This window comes from Suricata suricatta, chromosome 7 (assembly GCF_006229205.1).
Source record: "Suricata suricatta isolate VVHF042 chromosome 7, meerkat_22Aug2017_6uvM2_HiC, whole genome shotgun sequence".
Lineage (NCBI taxonomy): Eukaryota > Metazoa > Chordata > Mammalia > Carnivora > Herpestidae > Suricata > Suricata suricatta.
Window position 1 is genome coordinate 119,926,962 of NC_043706.1, and position 19,433 is coordinate 119,946,394.

General features: G+C 40.5%; 1 long non-coding RNA gene and 1 pseudogene across 2 annotated transcripts in view; both read right to left on the minus strand.

Annotated features, from left to right (window-relative positions):
* The window catches only part of LOC115295693, a 22,344-nt gene continuing 2,911 nt past the window's right edge, over positions 1–19,433 (minus strand). For both annotated transcript variants that reach the window (XR_003910532.1, XR_003910531.1), the window contains 2 exons: positions 14,290–14,361; positions 1–152 (listed from right to left, as the gene is read on the minus strand). This is a non-coding gene — a long non-coding RNA (uncharacterized LOC115295693). The remainder of the gene's footprint in view (positions 153–14,289; positions 14,362–19,433) is intronic.
* Positions 17,433–17,935, minus strand: LOC115295692 (annotated as a pseudogene).

A 19,433-nucleotide genomic window follows, 5' to 3' on the forward strand; every position in this document is an offset into this window, starting at 1 on the left:
TATCTCTCATAGTTTTATTATTCAAAATTGCATGCACAAATATTAAATGGGAAAGGGTTTTCCCCCCGTAATGTGGCCACGTGATGTGGAGAGTCACTCTGAAGGTCAGGTCCTCATATCCGTGCTGCATCAAGTCTACTCCTCCATGTTGTCTTCACAAAACAAAGCGACATTTCACAAGGTGCATCAGGACAAAGGGAATATTGCATATATTGTGATATCGAAGCACTTTTAAGATAAGCTGCTACAAAAATAACTATGTTTTCCATAGTTCAATTCTACACTGTTAATTTTAGTTTTTATTACTTTCTTTAAAATGTAGGGGCATCTGGGTGGCTCAGTCTGTTAAGCTTCTGACTTCTGTTCAGGTCATGATCTCATGGTTTGTGGGTTTGAGCCCCGCGTTGGGCTCTGTGCTGACAGCTCAGCCAAAGCCTGAAGCCTGCTTTGGATTCTGTGTCTTCCTCTCTCTCTGCTGCTCCTCCTCATTCTCTCTTCCTCCCTCTCCCTCCCTCCCTCTCCCTCTCTCTCTCAAAAATAAAAAAATTAAAATAAAATAAAAAGCATTATGTGTACTGGTAAAAACCCAAATCTCTAACTATACAAAGGGTCAAGAGTGAAAAGCCAGTTCCCCCACTCTTGAGCCATAATACCCTAGTTCACCTCCCCAGAGACAACCACCACACAGTACCTTTATACCCAAGTGGTAGAATATTCCAGAAAAACTGCTCTGGATCTTGTTTTTGTCATTCACTTCCCAGCTTTTAAAAACCTGGTGCCACTGTTCATCTTCACTCTGGAGTAGTCAGAGATTTGCTTTTGGACTCAGGAAGTGTGAGAAAGCCAAGATGGCTCCCCCCCCCCCCAATTGGCCTCTTTCAGCTTCAGATTCATGGGGACTGAGTGTAGTTAGAAAGGTTTAATTTATAGTGGAAATGGAACAACATTATAAATCCACATGGCAGGTGGAAGAGGAAACTACCACTACTACCGCTAACAAATCAGAAGAAAACCAGTGATCAGGAGGCAATGAAGCCTGAAGCTCTTGCCCAGATAATAAAGAGAATATCAAAGATTCCACATCCAAGGAGGTGCCAAAAAGGAGTGGAGGAAAGAGGTTAGAATAGGGATAAGCGGGAAGGGAGGACCTTCTGTTAGAGCCTAAGACTTAATTTGTCTTCCTTTTGAGAATCAGGAGAAAATCTAACTTGTGAAACCCTTTTGTGAAATTGCCCCGGCCTTCCTCACGAAGTCCCGTAGACCTGTATTGCCGGCCATGGGAGTCTGGGGGGGATGGAAAGGATGAGGGGGCCAGAGAACAGGGGAGCTGTCCTATCCCATCTCTTCCCAGATTCTGGAGGAGAGGGTACCAAAACTCAAGGTAATGACCGCGAACAAGGCCCCTAGGTGACCTGAGGGCACAGTGCAAGATGGTGGGAAAGGCACATGGTGCTAGACAGAATAAAGGCAAGAGGCAGCCCGCCTAGCAGCTGAGAGTCTGCTAGTTGGTTTGGGGTCAAGTCAGCACACAACAATTTACTGATCCAAAATGAGTTAGCCTCTTTATGACTCAGTTTCCTCATCTATGAAATGGGGCTAGATATTTTAAGACTGAAGACGAGTGTCAGTGTTAAGTAACAAAATATGTGTAAAAAGCTTAGAATAGTACCAGGCATATTGTGAGTGCAACTCACCAAGAACCTTCAGGCATCAAGGTGTTCACATTTGTAGCCTCCTGTGCCTCCACCACCCCTTCCCAGATGCCTGCCTGGCTCACACCCTCGCCTCTCCAGGGCTTGCTCACGTGACACTTGCACTGAGGGATCTTCCTAACTACTGACAACTCCCCCGCCCTCCCTTCTCTGCTTTGCTTTTCTCCATGACACATGTCACCGACTCTTATCCATCATATTTTTCCTATGTTTCCTCCCCACCCTACGTCCTCCCACTCAATGAATTGTAAGCCCTGTGAGAGCAGATGTTCTAGTTTTGTTTACTGGTGTACCCCAGAGCGGCACTGGGATACCATAGGTGCTCGATAAACAAATAAATCAGTGAATGAATATTTCCTAGTATATCCATTCTCCAATTTAGGTACACTTCTATATGTATATTACTTCCAATTCTTTTTCTTTTTAACGTTTATTTTTGAGAGAAAGAGAGAGAGGCAGAGTGTGAGCAGGGGAGGGTCAGAGAGAGAGGGAGGCACAGAATCAGAAAAAGGCTTCAGGCTCTGAGCTATCAGCACACAGCCTGATGCAGAACTTGAACCCACAAACTATGAGATCATGACTTGAGCCGAAGTTGGCCACTTAACCGACTGAGCCACCCAGGCACCCCTACAATTCTTGCTATTACATTGTTGCAGTGAATGTTGTGAGTGTATCTAGAAGCAGAACTACTGGATCATGAGTTAAGAACAATGTTAATTTTCTAGATATACTGTCAAATCAACTCTCTAAAGTGGTACTTATCATATTCCCATATGCAGTGAGACTCCTGATTCACATTTATTTTCACATTTTTTAAAATGTTAGAGATAGAGGGTATGAGCGCAGAGGAGAGACATGGGGGTGGGGAGGGAGGGGGGAAAGAGAGAGAGAGAAGAGAGAAAGGACAGAAGAGAGAGAGAGAATGAGAATCTTTAGCAGGCTCCACACTTAGTGCAGAGCCCAATGCGAGGCTCGATCCTATGACCCTGGGATAATGACCTGAGCTGAAATCAAGAGTCAGAAGCTCAACCAACTAAGCTACCCAGGAGCCTGGAACCTGTTTCACATTTCTGACAGCATTTGATATTGTCAGACTTAGTTTTTTGTGAATCTGAGTATTTAGTGGTATCCTATTTTGATTTTAATTTTCATTCACTCAATTACCAGCCAGTTTGAATATCATGTGTTTGTTGATCATTTTGATTTTCTCCTTTGTGAATTGCCTGTTCATGTCTTTTGTCCACATTTTTTATATAACCTGTATATATATTCTTTTTTATATCTTTTCTCTCTATATACTGATAGATACATAAATATATGTACACCAATCTTTTGTTAATTATATTTGTAGCATGTAACTTCTTCAGTCTCTGTTGTTTTTTAACTTTTTAAAAGTTAAATGCACAGAAGTTAGGACTCCATTTCTTAAACAAAGATTATCTCATGTTAATAATTCTTAAAGATGTTTAGAATTTTTCTTACATATACATAGATTTAAAAATACATTTAAAAAATTTCCATAGACATCCATTTTCCAGTAAGATCTATTACTGTCTTATAGAATACTAGTGTTCCATGGGCGGATTTGGGGAGATCCTTTTCTAAGAAATAGGGACAGTCAGGAGGGTTTTGAGCAAGGTAGTGATGTGATAGGAACAGCACAGGAACAGAGAACACTACTTACTATTTTCTTATTATTTTATGTGGGCAAGTTTGCCTCTGCCATCTTGACTTGACAGAATTGTTCAAAAAATCTTAACTGATTGGCACAAAAACAGACACTCAGATCAATGGAACAGAATAGACAACCTAGAAATAGACCCACAAATGTATGCCCAACTAATCTTTGACAATGCAGTAAAGAATATCCAATGGAATAAAGACAGTCTCTTCAGCAAGTGGTGCTGGGAAAACTGGAAAACAACATGCAGAAAAATGAACCTGGACCACTTTCTTACACTATACACAAAAATAAACTCAAAATGGATGGAAGACCTAAATGTAAGACGGGAAGCCATCAAAATCGAGAAGAAAGCAGGCAAAAACTTGTTTGACTTTGGCTGCAGCAACTCCTAACTCAATGTGTCTCCAGGGGCAAGGGAAACAAAAGCAAAAATGAACTATTGGGACCTCATCAAAAAAAAGCTTCTGCACAGCGAAGGAAGCAATCAGCAAAACTAAAAGGTAACCAATGCAATGGGAGAAGATATTTGCAAACAACATATCACATAAAAGGTTAGTATCTAAAATCTATAAAGAACTTATCAAACTCAACATCCCAAAAAACAAGTAATCCAGTGAAGAAATGGGCAAAAGACATGAATAGACATTTCTTCAAATAACACATCCAGATGGCCAAACAAAATACGAAAAAATGCTCGTCATTCATCATCACGGAACTACAAATTGAAACCACAATGAGATACCACCTCACACCTGTCAGAACGGTTAACATTATCAACTCAGACAATAACAGATGTTGGAGAGGATGCAGAGAGAAAGGATCTCTTTTGCGCTGCTGTGGAAATACAAACTGGTACAGCTACTCTGGAAAACAGAATGGAAATTCCTCAAAAAACTAAAAATAGAACTACCTTCAACCCAGCAATTAACTACTAGGTATTTATCCAAGGAATACAGGTGTGCTGTTTCGAAGGATCACATTGCACCCCAATGTGTATAGCAGCACTATAAACAACAGCCAAAGTATGGAAAGAGCCCACATGTCTATCGATGGATGAATGTATAAAGAAGATGTGGTTAAAAAAAAAAGATGTGATACACACACACACACACACACACACACACACACACAATGGAGTATTACTCAGCAATCAGAAAGAATGAAATCTTGCCATTTGCAACTATGTGGATGGAACTAGAGGGTATAATGCTAAGCTAAATTAGACAGAGAAAGACAAATATGTGATTTCCCTCATATGAGGTCTTCAAGATACAAAACAGATGAACATAAGGGAAGGGAAGCAAAAATAATATAAAAACAGGGAGGGGGACAAAACATAAGAAACTCTTAAATATGGAGAACAAGCAGAGGGTTGCTGGAGGGGTCATGGGAAGGGGATGGGCTAAATAGGTAAGGGGCAACAAGCAGTCTACTCCAGAATTCACTGCTGTACTATATGCTACCTAACTTGGATGTAAATTTAAAAACAAATATTTAAAAAACTCTCAACTGATTTATACAATGGCTAAATTTACCATTCCAACTGAAGTTCTTGTTTTATTAAAACATTTGGCTAGGCTGACAGCTTCCTGCACGGTACTCAGCCAAGGAGCTTAAGTGGGTCTGGGTAGCTTATTTTCTAAAATACTTAATGGGAAATCTATATGCCTAACTTCATATATGAAAGGTTTAGTGTAGCTGTTAATATTCTGGCTATGCTAAAATATTTAACATTCTGGAATTGAGGTCATGGGATTCCACCTGATATGCTCATTTTAGTTAACCTAAATGCCTGATGATTATCAACTGATCATTAAATGCCTAAACTCTAGTGTGACAGAGGAGACTCTGAACCCAAATCTTCTTTTCTCAGATTGTCAAGGAAACATTCTAGAGTCCTTATCCAGTTTGATCCTTTGAAGATAGAAATGGTATGAAGCCACTTCTTGTAACTCAATTCCGATCCTCTTCCTTCTCACACGCAGTTACAGGCTCAGGTAAACAACGTTGATAATTTAAACATTTAATTTCCTCACTGTTTCCCGCCTTCTATTCTTTTGACTTCTATTCATCTTCATTCAATTCTAAATTCTAGATTAAGGGAGTTAAGAGTAAAGTTGTGTAGGCATTGTTAATTGAATGATAAATACAACTTATTCATAGCAACAAAAAATATACTATTAAAATACCAACTAATTTGACTTAGAGACTATTACCTTTTCAAATATAATTACTGATAATGTTTTAATGAGAGGAATTATTAAATAATTTCTAAGTCACCCCAACAAGACAACTAATATGACAATCACTAAGGACAAGAGATAAAACTAAAGGCATATTTAAAGCATTTGACTTAAATGTGTATAGCCCCATGTGTATATCGTTTGTTTCACTATAAAGTACTTGTTTTCAATATTTTGTCACCGTCCTGTAAACGTCTCTACTTTATGTAATAAAACAGCACCAATCAGGGGCGCCTGGCTGATTCAGCTGGTAGAGCACTTCTCTGCTGATAGACTTAGCCACTGAGAGATCACAAAAAGATCCAAAGCGTAAAGTTAATTCTAATACTACAGCACTTCCTATTCCAGAAACTTGTCTGGCTCTTTGAATTTCTCTTTCATCATGTCCAAATGTATGGTCTCTCTCTCTCCCCACCCCCCAATCTAACAATTCGGCTTCACTCTTTGTGAGCATAGATTGGGAGAATAATAAGGGCACTCTCACACCCCAGAGAGAGTTTACGTGATAACCTGGAGGGATGGGAAGTCTCTGAACAACATATGGAAGTTCTTAGACGTGAGGTCTAGTCCAAAAAGCATTGCCTTGAGAAAAATCTCCCACTGAAAATTGAAAAATTTAATAATCTTACAAATCTGCTGAGTTACAAACAGACCTCAAGATCATTTCTCTTCTTTCAGACCATACTAAGTAGTGAGTCAACACTGAAACCTAGAGGGAAAAAGCTAAAAATATTTCATATGAAAAAGATATGTTTTCTTTTCTTTCTCTATAGTGTCCTCTTCCAGTGAAGTACCATTTATCAGTCATTTAACAGAACACATTTATAAGTGATCCCAAGATTTGGGAAGAGCAAAATGTGGGAAATGGGAGAAATTCAAGGTTTTACAAGAAAGGGTGTAAATAAAATAGTAGAGAAGTGTACAGAAAACAATAATAAAATTTTTGGCAGTTATGACTGAAACATAAGGTGACAAATATTAAGTTGGTACTGACTAAAAGAAGAAGATCTGGAAGTCACAAATATATTTCATTGTTTCAAAAAGCTGTGCTACATGAGTGGCATTACAGCTTAAAATAACTATCAGGTGATCCTCTTTCTCAGAGTAGGTAAAATAAATCCCCAGCCATCATGCTTGCTATTTGAGGAAAACAACAAGATCCTGTTTACCTTCTTTCAGTCTAGTATAGATTTCTCTCCTACCTGGTCTCAAACTCACACTATTAGAACCACGCCTTTAGGTTACATAATGCACACAGGGCATTGGCCCAGAGGATACCACTGCACCCAGGAATGGTGAAAAGGCTCTCCTTAGCCTGGAATCTCCTGTCGATCACATGGTCACGGACAGACTCCTGTCCACCCTCCCTTCTGCTGAGTGCCTGTTTCTTTCAGGCAGTAACTTAGACTCTGGGTATTGGAAAAATGAATAGGATGTAGTCTTTTTTCTTTAGGATCTTCTTGTTTGGCAGAAGACACGAATAGGAAAACAAATACAATGCGACATGATATACTTTCGACTACAATTGACAAACGTTGAAAATAATAATATCCAGCATTAGCTAGAATGTAAGTTTTAAAGAAATATGTTCACTATATATGTGTAAGAAAAAGTAGGGGAAGATATACCACAGAAACACCGTGCTAGAAGCTCAAGTCGGTAACAAGTTTTCTGGAGGACACTGTGGCACTATGCACCAAACCTTAAACAGCAGCAACAACAAGTGAATATAGTTCACCTCAGTAGAGCCTCAGAGCTCAGGATTTAACCCAAGGAAATCATCAGACAAGTTTGCAAAGATGTTTGCACAAATGTACTTACTGAAGCATTTGTGAACAGTGCATATACTAGAGTGTCCAATAACAGGTGATTGGTTAAATTAATTTTGCCTCGTCCATACAACAGAATATTATCACCATTAAGACAGCTACAGATTTATGTGGTGAGTAAAAGATAATGCTTTTGATATATGTTTGAGTGAAAAGTAATTATAAAGCATAATACAGATGTGATGAAAATGACAGCCTCTGTGGTCTTGCTCTGCAAAATCTATAACGCTGGTGTAATCATGAGGGAAAAATCTTATAGCATCTGACTAGTACTTCAAAACTGTCAAGGTCATCAAAGCAAGGAAGTCTAAAACCTGTGAGAACCAAGAGGAGTCTAAAGCAACACAAAAAATAAATGTAATATGATATCTTGCATAGGATCATGCAAAAAAAAAACAACCTAAGGCTACCTGAATAATCTATGAACTTTAGTCAAAAGAAATGTATCAATATTGGCTCATTATGACAAATGTATAATATTAATGTAACATTTTAACTTATAACATGTTAACTTGTATCATATTAATGCAACATGTTAATAACATGAGCAGTGATTTAAGAACTCTGTACTAGTTTTGCAGCTTTTCTGTAAATCTAAAATGTTCTGATAGATTTTATTTTAATCCATAAAAAAACAAAATAAATCATTTTTAAAGTTATATGTTTACTACATATGCATAAGAAAAAGTGGGAAAGGATATACCTCAAGGTGTTAATTTATTTCAGTCAGATTTACTGGGGTATAATTTATATACAGTAAAATGTACTTTTTAAGGGTACAGTTCCCTTAATGTGAATTTTAGTATACACAGTCATGTAACTACCACCATAATCAAGATACAGAACATTTCCATCAGTGCTAAGGCCCTTTGTAGCCCACTCTCTGGCAACTGTTTTCTTTTCCTTTGCCTTTTCCAGAATCCATATAAATAGAATCATACAGGATGTACTCTGTTGATTAAAATTGTTTTTTTCCCTCAGAATGTGAGACTCTGGGTAATAATTTCCTTATTCTCCTTACCTTGTTTATTTGCATTTTTTTCCCATAATATTTTATTGTCAAATTGTTGCATTTTTAAATTTTCTATAATAGACATAACATTTGCTATTTAGAAAAATAAAAGTAAAAAGTCATTGTGATGAGCATTATATTAACAACTGAGGAGATAATGTTATTGGAGCACTTCTGAGGAAATTTTTGTTTAATATATTCAAGCGGCATGATTATTTTACTGAAGAGTTAAATTCTAAGTGAAGTTAAGAGCTGGGTTCTGGGATAAGCCGGAGCTAGGTGAAAATCTAGCTCCACTACTGACTAGTTGTGTGACTTTGGTAATCTATTTGATATTTTTTACCCTTAATCGCCTCATTTTAAAAATAGGGTTGACACAGTACCTGCCTTATCTGGTTGTTAAAAGGATTAAATGAGGCTGTATGTAAATTTGTGCACAGTAGATTTTAGCTACTAAAACCATGTATACTGTTTATTCTCCTTCTCCTGCGGTGCTGTCACTATGATTACTGAGCTGTTGAGAGGTGGAAGACAGCGAGGCCGTTCTAGGCCAAGGAGACAGAACGTGTGCGAGAGCAGAGTTATGGAAATGCCTCCAAGGACAGAGGGCAAATAAGGGGCCGAGAGCTCAGAGGTCACGAAGCACCTGCTCACCCAGGCCAAGGAATTTGTTCCTTCTCCTTAGGCCCAAGGACAGAACCCATTCTGTTTGGTCAAACATTGTGTTTCTGGTGGCCCGTCTTCCAGTAGCTTCTCTCTTTATGCCCGGTCAGTCTCCCCTTGCCCCCTTCTACTCCCCAGGCTGCTGGAGCATTCCGTTCATTTCTCTGTCACTGTGCGTAAAGTGTGGCACTGCGCTCACTTGTTTACAAGCCTGCGTCTCCAGTGAGCCATGACTTGTTGTAGATCTGTCCCCTCCCTGGCATTATATTCCAAAGAGGTAGAAAATCTTCACCAAATGTGTAGTGAATGAACACTCCAATTTTCTCAGGACAGAGAAGAAAACAAAAACTATGAGAGGATGCAATTCCTGGTAGTTATGTTTCCATAAGGAGAAAAAGAAGAAATTCCAAGAACTGAATGGTCAGCAGGAAAAACAGGATCAGAGGGGAGACAGACCAGATGCTGTACCAGAGGCTGGAAGGGGGAGGGACCCTCAGGCATGTTTTCTAACAGTTTTGACTAGAAAAATTGAGCAGCTATTATTAATTAACTCTGAATATCCTACTATATTTAGAAACTGGTAGTTCTGTAGATGTCAATATGAAACAAAATGTAAGATACATTGTTAAGTGAGAAAAGAAAGTTGCTGAACAATGTGCCCATGCTAAGTGTGGGGGGGGGAAACGTCTGTAAACACACACGTACACGTATATACATGCAAGAGATGAAACCAATAACACGGATTATCTCTGAAAAGGAGAGGTCTTTTTCATTATAAAATTTTCACTCCCTTTTACTTTTAGACCAAGATTTACATATGTTAATCTACTCAAAATTTGTTTTTAAAGAGATTCATAAAGTGGTATTTTAGAGTACACTTCTAAAATTAACTATGAATTCTCTCTCAAAAATAAACATTAAAAATTTCTTAATAAAATTAACTATTAAAAAAGAACTATTAAAAAACTATACATAAAGGAAAAAAGGTCTGGAATGATATATACCAAAATGTGAATGGTACACATTCTGTGGATATTTTTTCTTTTCTCCTTTGCTAGTCTTTCCTGTTTCCGTTTTCTAATTTTACTGGTTCCTCCTTTTTCCCAGGGCTCAGTCCTTAGTAGTTTTCTCTGTCTGTATTGTTTTGGTGACCTCCTGGGATCTCATGGTTTTAAATACCAATAATGTGCTGGACAAATTTATATTGGCAGGCAAGATCTGGGCTCCAGGCTTAAATATGACTGTTTATTCAACATCTTCACTTGAACGTCTAAACATCAGCAAGTTGAACATGATGCAACCAAAAGCGAACTTCCTGCCCCTCCCACACGCCAGCACTTAAGTCTTCCCATCTGAGTCTACAGAAAACCTTTCTTGCAGTTGCTCAGGCCAAAACCTTGAGGGGCACCTGGGTGGCTCAGTCAGTTGAGTGTCTGACTTTGGCTCAGGTCATGATCTTACGGATTGAGTTCGAGCCCCACGTCTGGCTCTGTGCTGACAGCTTGGAGCCTGGAATTTGCTTTGGATTCTCTGTCTCCCTCTCTCTCTGCCCCTCCCCTGCTCATGTTCTCTCTCTTTCTCTCTCTGTCTCAAAAATAAATAAACATTAAAAAAAAAAAGAGAAAACAAAACTTGGGAGTCATTCTTGACTTATGTCTCACACCCCCGCCCAATCTCTCAGCAAATCTTGTTAGTTTTATCTTCAAAACAGATCTGGGTTTTGACCACGTCTCTCCTTCTTTGCAGCTGGTCCAGGTACCATCGGCTCCCACATGGATCACCTCCATGATCTCCAAACCGGCCTCCCTGCTTCTCCACTTTACCCTCTACAGTCTATCTCCAGCAGCAGCCTGAAGTAGTGATCTATCAAAATGTCCACGACCACGTCACTCACTCCTCTGCTCAAAACCCTCCAGGTGCTTCCATTCTCAAAGGGAAAAAGCTCAACCCCTTAGAAGAGCCTGCAAGGCCCCACGTAACCCACTCAGCCCCCACCCTGCCATCCACAGAGCCCTGCCGCTCTCACTGCACCACTTCTGGCCCTTTCTCTCACTCAGCCCTCTCTGGCCAGCCTGCCCTCCCATCTCACACTGTGGGTGCTGGTCCTTCCTCTGGGTCTGACCCCAGATAGTCTCAAGATTCATTTCCTCCCTTCTTTCCAGTCTTTGCTCCAAACTCACCTGCCCAGTTGGGCCTTCCCAGAATGTCGTGTCTATCACTGCAACCACCCGCCCACAAACTTTTCCCAGCTCCGTCTTTTCCCCTAAGAGTCACCCCTTTCTATTCTATAACAATTATTTGATTAATTCATGCATAATTGGCCCTGCTCACATTTGAATACAAGCTCCATGAGAATAGGGATTTTGTCCGTATTGTTCACTGAGCCTAGGAAATATGAGGCATAGAGTAGATATTTAGTAAAACGCATATTGAATGAACAAGCTTTCATTACCAATGAAGTAAAGAACAGTTTTTAGGGGCATCTGGGTGGCTCCGTTGGTTAAGTGTCCAACTCTTAAATACAGCTTAGGTCATGATCTCACAGTCGTGAGACTGAGCCCTGCATCAGCTCTGCACTGAGCTGGAGCCTGCTTGAGATTCTCACTTCCTCTGTCCTTCCCCTACCTGTACGTGCATTCTCTCTCCCAAAATAATAATAATAATAATAATAATGATACTTTTATTATTTTTTTAAAACATTAAATTTTTTTTTCTTTTACTAATATTTATTTTTAGGAGAGAGCAGGGGAGGGGCAGAGGGAGAGAGACACAGGATCTGAAGCAGGCTCCGTGCTGACGGCAGAAAGCCTGATGCAGGGCTCAGACTCACAGACCATGAGAGCATGACACATAACTGACTGAGCCACCCAGGCGCCCCCCAAGAATAAGAATTTTAAAATAAAACCACTGCAATGAATAAATGCTATGAGTGTAAACTTAATCATAATTTGAGAGTTTTTTAACGTATATATTATGTTTTCCTTTAAGAAGCCTTTCCTTTTTTGTTATCTTAGGAAAACACATTCCTGGGTTTTACTTATTTTTTTTTTCCTATTTATGAGGACTGAAGCAGCAGAAGGCTTTTTAAAACTTTCACTCTGGAAGAAGACGGTGAACCATTCTGTTTCAGTGATTTCCTTTCCTGCCACAGGCAGCACAGCAGGGACAAGATCAACAGCATCAGGGCTAAACGACAGGGGTGCCCATCTCCACCACGGTTAGCCTCTCTGGGCCTCCTTTTCCACATCTGGAGAATGGGAACGAACCTCACGGGGCCATGAAGTTTAAACGGGACCAGAGCTAATATTTGCCCGGTGCTTACATCACCCAGCGGGCAGTAACATGTCCACTTTCACAGCTTAGGAAGCAGGGGCCAAAGGTTAGAGAACTAGTTAGGTAGGAGGGTCAGGAGCCTGTTCCCTACACAGTAAGTTCAGGGCTCTTCCCGTCTCCCCTCACCATCCCTTCCCTCTTTGGGAGAGGGTGAAGGGTGGACAGAGCGTCTGATGGTAACTGGTTGGGGACCGAAGTCTGTGCCTTCAGCCAGTGAGAGGTCATGGCCAGAGCAGGGTCCTCCAGGGAGACCAGCGCTGCCACACCAGGCACGAGAACCCGTGGGGGTCAGGCCATCCTAGGTCAGAGAGAGTAAACAGGAACACGGGCAGCATCCCTCCTACGTCTCCTTTCCTACTCGTGGAAATAATCATGCAAAGTTAAATTCCTCCCCTTTTTATACTTCTTCTCTGGGCTCAGCTTAATAACTGATTTCCACCCCAGGAACTTCTTGGATGGCACCTACAGTGCACACTGTCCTCTTGAACCCACTCCTGCCTCTCGTGGACGCTTAGCCAGTTCCCACAGGTAAATCCTTCTCCCTTTCTGACATCCTCCGGTCCATTTACAAACTCCAAAATAACCCCCTCATGAGTGATAAGCACTGAAGTAGTATTCATACTACACCAAAATTAAGAAAAAAACCCAACAGTCATTCACTTTGAACTGTTCTAGGCTCAGTAATACTGTGCACTATCCTAGGCAATCAGAGGTCACCTTCAAAATCTTCTCAGACAAGTCCCTTACCTTTTCTTTCTTTTTTTTGAGAGAGAGAGAGCACGCACCAGGGAGAGGGAGAGGGAGGGAGCGGACCTTAAGCAGGCTCCCCGCTTAGCCCTTAGCACAGAGCCCAATGCAAGGCTCCATCTCACCACCAGATCATGACCTAAGCCAAAATCACGAGTCGGATGCTTAACCCACTGAGCCCCCCAGGCACCCCCTTACCTCTTTATTTTAAATTACTGTGGGGGCGCCTGAGTGGCTCAGTCGGTTAAGCCTCCGACTCCGGCTCAGGTCAGATCTCACGTTCGTGGGTTTGAGCCCCATGTCAGGCTCTGTGCTGATAAGCTCGGGGCCTGGAGCCTGCTTCCGACTATGTGTCTCCCTCTCTCTGCCCCTCCCCCTCTCATGCTCTGTCTCTCTCTGTATCAAAAGTAAATAAAACATTTAAAAAAAATTACTGTGGCCATGCTGAACAGTGGCTATGGTAGCCGTAGGCTGGCTCAGATTCCCCTTCTGCTATTTAGAAGCTATGTGACGTTGGGCAGCTAGTTCTCCTTTGCCCCAGTTTCCTCATCTGTGAAGTGAGATCATAATGGAAATCTGCCACCTAGAGTTATTAGCAGGATGAAATGAGTTAATTCATTTAAAGCCCTTAGAATGGCATCTGGCCCAGAGCCAAAGCAAAATAAACATAGGTCACTGAATTTCATCAAATATGAGTATTTAATATTTAAAAACTCTTCTATTTCTTGATCTTTAAAATATTTTTATTACAGGGGTGCCTGGGTGGCTCAGTCAGGTGAGCCTCTGACTCTGGATTTCGCCTCAGGTCATGACCCCAGGGTTGTGGGATCAAGCCTAAGTTGGGGTCTATGATAGGCATGCTTAAGATTCTCTCTCCCTTTCTCTCTCTCTCTCTCTCTCTGCCCTTCCCCCACTTGCATGTGCACATATGTGCTCTCTAAAATAAAAATTAAAAAAATACTTTTATTACATTAAACTTTAAAGAAAATATAACTACAAAGAGTGTTTCAGTCATATAATCAATTAAATATACTCTTATTAGAAAATCTGAAGACTTTATACTCACAGTAAGGTTTCAGTGAAAAGCTTATTTAGAATTCAGAAATTTTGGCAAGTGATATTTTGAAGTGCATTTTATCTGGAAGACAGGGAATGCTTACATTAAAAATGTAAACGTACATGAAACTATGACATATGATTTAATTTACCAGAAAATTCTTCACTTTCTTGAAACAGGACGTATTTCATGAACAATCCATCTATTTCTATTAACATAGCTGGTATGCATCAGGCACCTGGGGAAAGTGTGAGTCAAAGGTGAGGTGAAGGGATCCAAGATCTCCTTGCTTATTCATGGTGCTCGGCTTTGAGAACCAGGCTCACAAATGCTAGAAAAAACTGCATTTGTATAAAATAACCTCTTTAGAGCTGGGGAGAGAGAGGGACACAAATCATGAGAGACTACTGAATACTGATAATGAACCATGGACTGAAGGGGAGGGGGAGGGAGGGAGGGGGGTGATGGTCATGGAGGGGGTACTTGTGGAGAGAAGCACTGGGTGTTATACGGAATCCAATTTTAAAATAAACTATTAAAAAATACTAATAACCTCTTTAGACTATATTGTCTGCACTTGGCTGAGGGGTCTGTTTCCTGAAAGGACGTTACTCTGCTGAAGAACTCTGATCTGCAAGGACAGCTACAAAGGGCAGAAAGTGGGTCTTACAATGAAGATGCCTCCTACCAGCCACTTCCGGTCCATCCCCCCCAAATAAGGAAACACCACTGCGCCTCAGACCCGGTGAAGTTCTGCTTGTTTTGGAATTATCAACAACAGAATACTTGTTGGTAAGACCTCCAGATTTAGCAAAGGAAAATACAGGGTGACCAGTAGAAGGTGATTTTCAGATACATGAGGAATATTTTTCAGTATAAATATGTCTCAAATATTGCATGGGACTTATACAAATAAAGCATTCTTTGTGTATCTGAAATTCACAATTATCTAACCCATCCCTATATTTAATCTGGTCACCCTATTTGTTAAAAGATGATTTACTTCTAGACATATTACTTCTCATTCGCTTTCTCTATCTCCCCCTCGTCCCCCACACATGCACGTGTGCACATTTTCATAATTTGAAGGAATACATGTGTTTTGTAAACAACTACTCCCAATTTGTATTTACTATCAAGGTTTCGGAAACTTTCATTTTTGTTGAAATTAGAGGGAAAATCCATAATCTCACATAATTATATTTTATTACTTCTTTGGATCTGTAGAATTACAGAAATAAACTAAGAATTCTGATTTTCTTTTAACTCATTTATGTTCTCAACGTTAAATGGAATCTGGTCTCAGAACAATTTAATATGAGATAATACTGCCACCTGGAGATCAGAGGCAGGTATGACTAGGAATCAATCTGAATTCTAATTCTTGAATAAGTAATCTGAGTTACGGTGACACTTGACTTAATAATGCCATCTGCACTTGCCATCATATGGGCCTAATTTTTTCCTCATTTATTCATTAACTGAATGAACATTTTCTGATTTCCTATTGTATGCCAGACACTATGCCAAACTTTGGGGATATAAAGATGTATAAAACTTAGATCCTTTCATGAGTAGCTAACAGACTAGTAGAAGAGACCAGCATATTATCAGGTATCATCCCATGTGCCCCACCCTTTAAGATTGAAGCAAAGGGGTGCCTGGGTGGCTCAGTCGGCTAAGCGTCCAGCTTCGGCTTTGGCTCAGGTCACGATCTCACAATTTGTGGGTTCAAGCCCTGCATCAGGCTCTGTGCTGACAGCTCAGAGCCTGGAGCCTGCCTCAGATTCTGAGTCTCCCTCTCTCTCTGACCCTCTCTGGCTCATGCTGTCTCTCTCTGCCTCTCAAAAATAAATTTAAAAACATTAAAAAAATTTTAAACACTGTTAAAAAAAAAGAGTGAAGCAAAATTGAATACTTGTTTTCATGTAGTGGGAAGCTCCTCTCTCCAAGGTTACAGCACAGATTGTGGTTTACAATTTTCCATTCACCTTGGACTCTAAGTTCCTCCTTCCCCTGGCATAGTGCTGTTTATAGATCACTTTACTGTCACACATGTTGCTCTTCTTCTCCATAAATCTCCCAAAGGTATAGAACACGATGCTTTTCCTTGATTTTCATAATGATTCATACAAAGCATTGATCTTGTAGGGAATTTAACTTGAAGTTTGGAAGCATGGAAGACTCTGTGTGTGTGTGTGTGTGTGTGTGTGTGTGTGTGTGTGTGTGTGTGTAATTAGAAAACATTAACAACAAATTGAATTGATCAATTAACATTGATCTTTTTAAAGTCTTCTTCCCCCCCCCCCACCACTTTGACTTTCCTTTCTCACATTGACTCTCCTTTTTTTGCTGTCCTTTTTTTCAACATTTCCCAACCCCTACCTTCTACCATAGTGAGCAGTTCTTCCCAGGTTATTATACAGAGCAATTCAACTTTCTCAATTTCGTATCCCCAACTCCCCCTCCTGCCCACCTGTGCATATCCACCGCTCCCTGCTCCATTATGACACACAATGGGCCATCTACTAGAGTATCATCCCCTCCCCCGCATATAAGATTTATTTCCCCTTGACAGGAATTACGACAGCTCTTAAAAGGCAGAATGGCAGCAGTTTAGGCTTTAAATAACATTTTTAAATGTCCTTGTTGGTTATTATGTGTTATGAGGGTGTCTTCTACTCTTCCCTTCGTCCCTGTCTTGCTGCCCCCTCTCTCCCTTCTACTCTCTCTCCCTGTAAGCTGTCCCTACAAGTATTTCTTAGTAACCTTGTGGAAGTCTTTGCCGATACTGCTAAACTTAAATTAAAATTCAACAAAGGAGAGGAAACTGATGGAGGGGCTGTCATGCAGTATAGCGAATGTTCTGGTCTGTGGGAGACTTGCTCTCTGGTTAAGCCTCTAACACACGCCTTCTTCTAAAGCTGTGTTCTGACAACAGAAACTTGGAGAAAAGATATTGGAAAGATGAACTGTCCTCTTGCTGATAACCATTCCCTAGTCATGTTAATTACTCTTGGCCTTGAGAAGGAAGTGTGGGGGCGCCTGGATGGCTCAGTCAGTTAAACGTCCGACTTCGGCTCAGGTCATGATCTTACAGTTTGTGAGTCCGAGCTCAATAAAAAAATTTTAATAACTTAAATTTTTTTTTACACATAAAAGTTCTTAGTTTATTAATCCTCTCATGAAAAATCTGCACAATCACCAGAGAGTCACAACAGAATCTTCACTCCTTCTTTTTGCCAGCACCAACATTGGCTTTGCAGCTCCCCTGACTTTCTTCATTCTGTTCTTGCGTTCATTTCGCTGTTTTCTTGATGTCTTTTTCTTCTCATACAGGCCATGTCTTGCAAGTCTATGTTTGGGTTTGTTTTTCTTCGCATAATCCAAGGAATCATAAATCATGCCAAAGCCAGTTGTCTTGCCACCTCCAAAATGGGTTCTGAATCCAAATACAAAGATGACATCTGGTGTGGTCTTGTACATTCTGGCTAGTTTTTCCCAAATTTCTGTCTTAGGTACTGTTGCCTTTCCAGGGTGAAGGACATCAATGACCATCTGTTTCCGCTGAAGTAGTCGGTTGGTCATGAACTTCCTGGTCTGGATAGTTACGGTGTCATTCATGATGGCGGTGGAGCTTCAAGCAGCCGCGGAGGAAAAGAGAGCTAACAAATTTTTTTAACATTTATTTATTTTTGAGGGACAGAGAGAGACAGAGCATGAGTGGGGGTGGAGCAGAGAGAGGGAGACACAGAATCCAAAGCAGGCTCCAGGCTCTGAGCTGTCAGCACAGAGCCCGACGTGGGGCTGGAATCCACGGACCCGTAAGATCATGACCTGAGCCGAAGTCGGATGCTTAACTGACTGCGCCACCCAGGTGCCCCAACAATAAAAATTTTTTTAAAACAAGGAAGTGTGAATGTGAAGTTGCACTAAAACATTAATTTCCAAAGTCATAAACTAAAACTATCCCAAATATTAAGTTTTAAAAGAATTACTGAATTAAAAAATTCCCTACATGTTTGGATTAGTTCCTTCATCAGATCTCCTTGGTATGAAGGGTGGTGTCCAAACCACAAATTGCCCGGCTAAAAAACAGCACTTGCCTGGGCATTAGTGACATTAGTGGGTCAGCACTATGACTGGGCCTGAATCTCTGGACTCGAGTTTAAAGAGGGATTGTAGAAATCACTTTACTTTCACAAATAAAATCAGAGAACTTCGTTAATGCACAACACATACATTTGTCGAGTATTCTACGCAACGTGCTTGAGATACAAAACCAAAACATGGTGTCTGCCCTCAAGGAAATTGTGATCTAGTGAAAAGACAAATAGGGCAAAGCCCATATATGTAAGAATTCTGTCTAAGTCTTTGTTATTTTTCGGGTCTGTTGTTGACCCCTTGTTTGTTTTTCCAAAGCAACTAGCAGGAAAATATAATGAGAAGGGTCTCCGCATTTACTTTTGAGCCTTTCACTAATGCTTAAGATGTGTATCTTAGAGTAGACCAGTGCCCTGGCATTCTGTCAGTTTCATGAATATGGCAAGTTCATTTATGTTTTAAGGCTTTTTTATTAGCTGTCTCCTGAGCCAAGTATGCAAGGAAGCACTGAGCCTGACCTCTGCTGGCCTAGACATGGCAGGAAAAGTAGGAAGTAGGAAAAGTAGGGAGAAAAACACGTAGCAAATGATGAGTCAGCTTCCAAACTAAAACAAAACAAAATAACACCTCTTCCCATAAGAACCACAGGACAACAAGACTTTCTTCCAGGCACGGAGGTGGAATAGCCATTTGTCTTGGGTTGAGATACCCGCCTTTCCCTCTAGAATGTCACCTTCTCAAGTGGAAGGACAAGCATGCCTGTATCTCAGGAAATGAGGGTGTAAAACACTGGCTTCCAAGCCCATTCTTCACCTGACGACCTGACAGAAAAATATTCCTGATTCAAATGAAATGTGGGGAAAAATGGTTATATTTATGATGCAATTGGAAATTTGAGTATGGGCTGGATATTTAATAACAAACAATTATTTCTGTTTTAGTTATAACAGTGATATTGTAGTTAAGTTTCTTCTATCTTTTAGAGCCTATACTGAAATACAACCGATTAAATGATGTCTGGGGTTTGCCTCAATATAATAGAGAAGAAG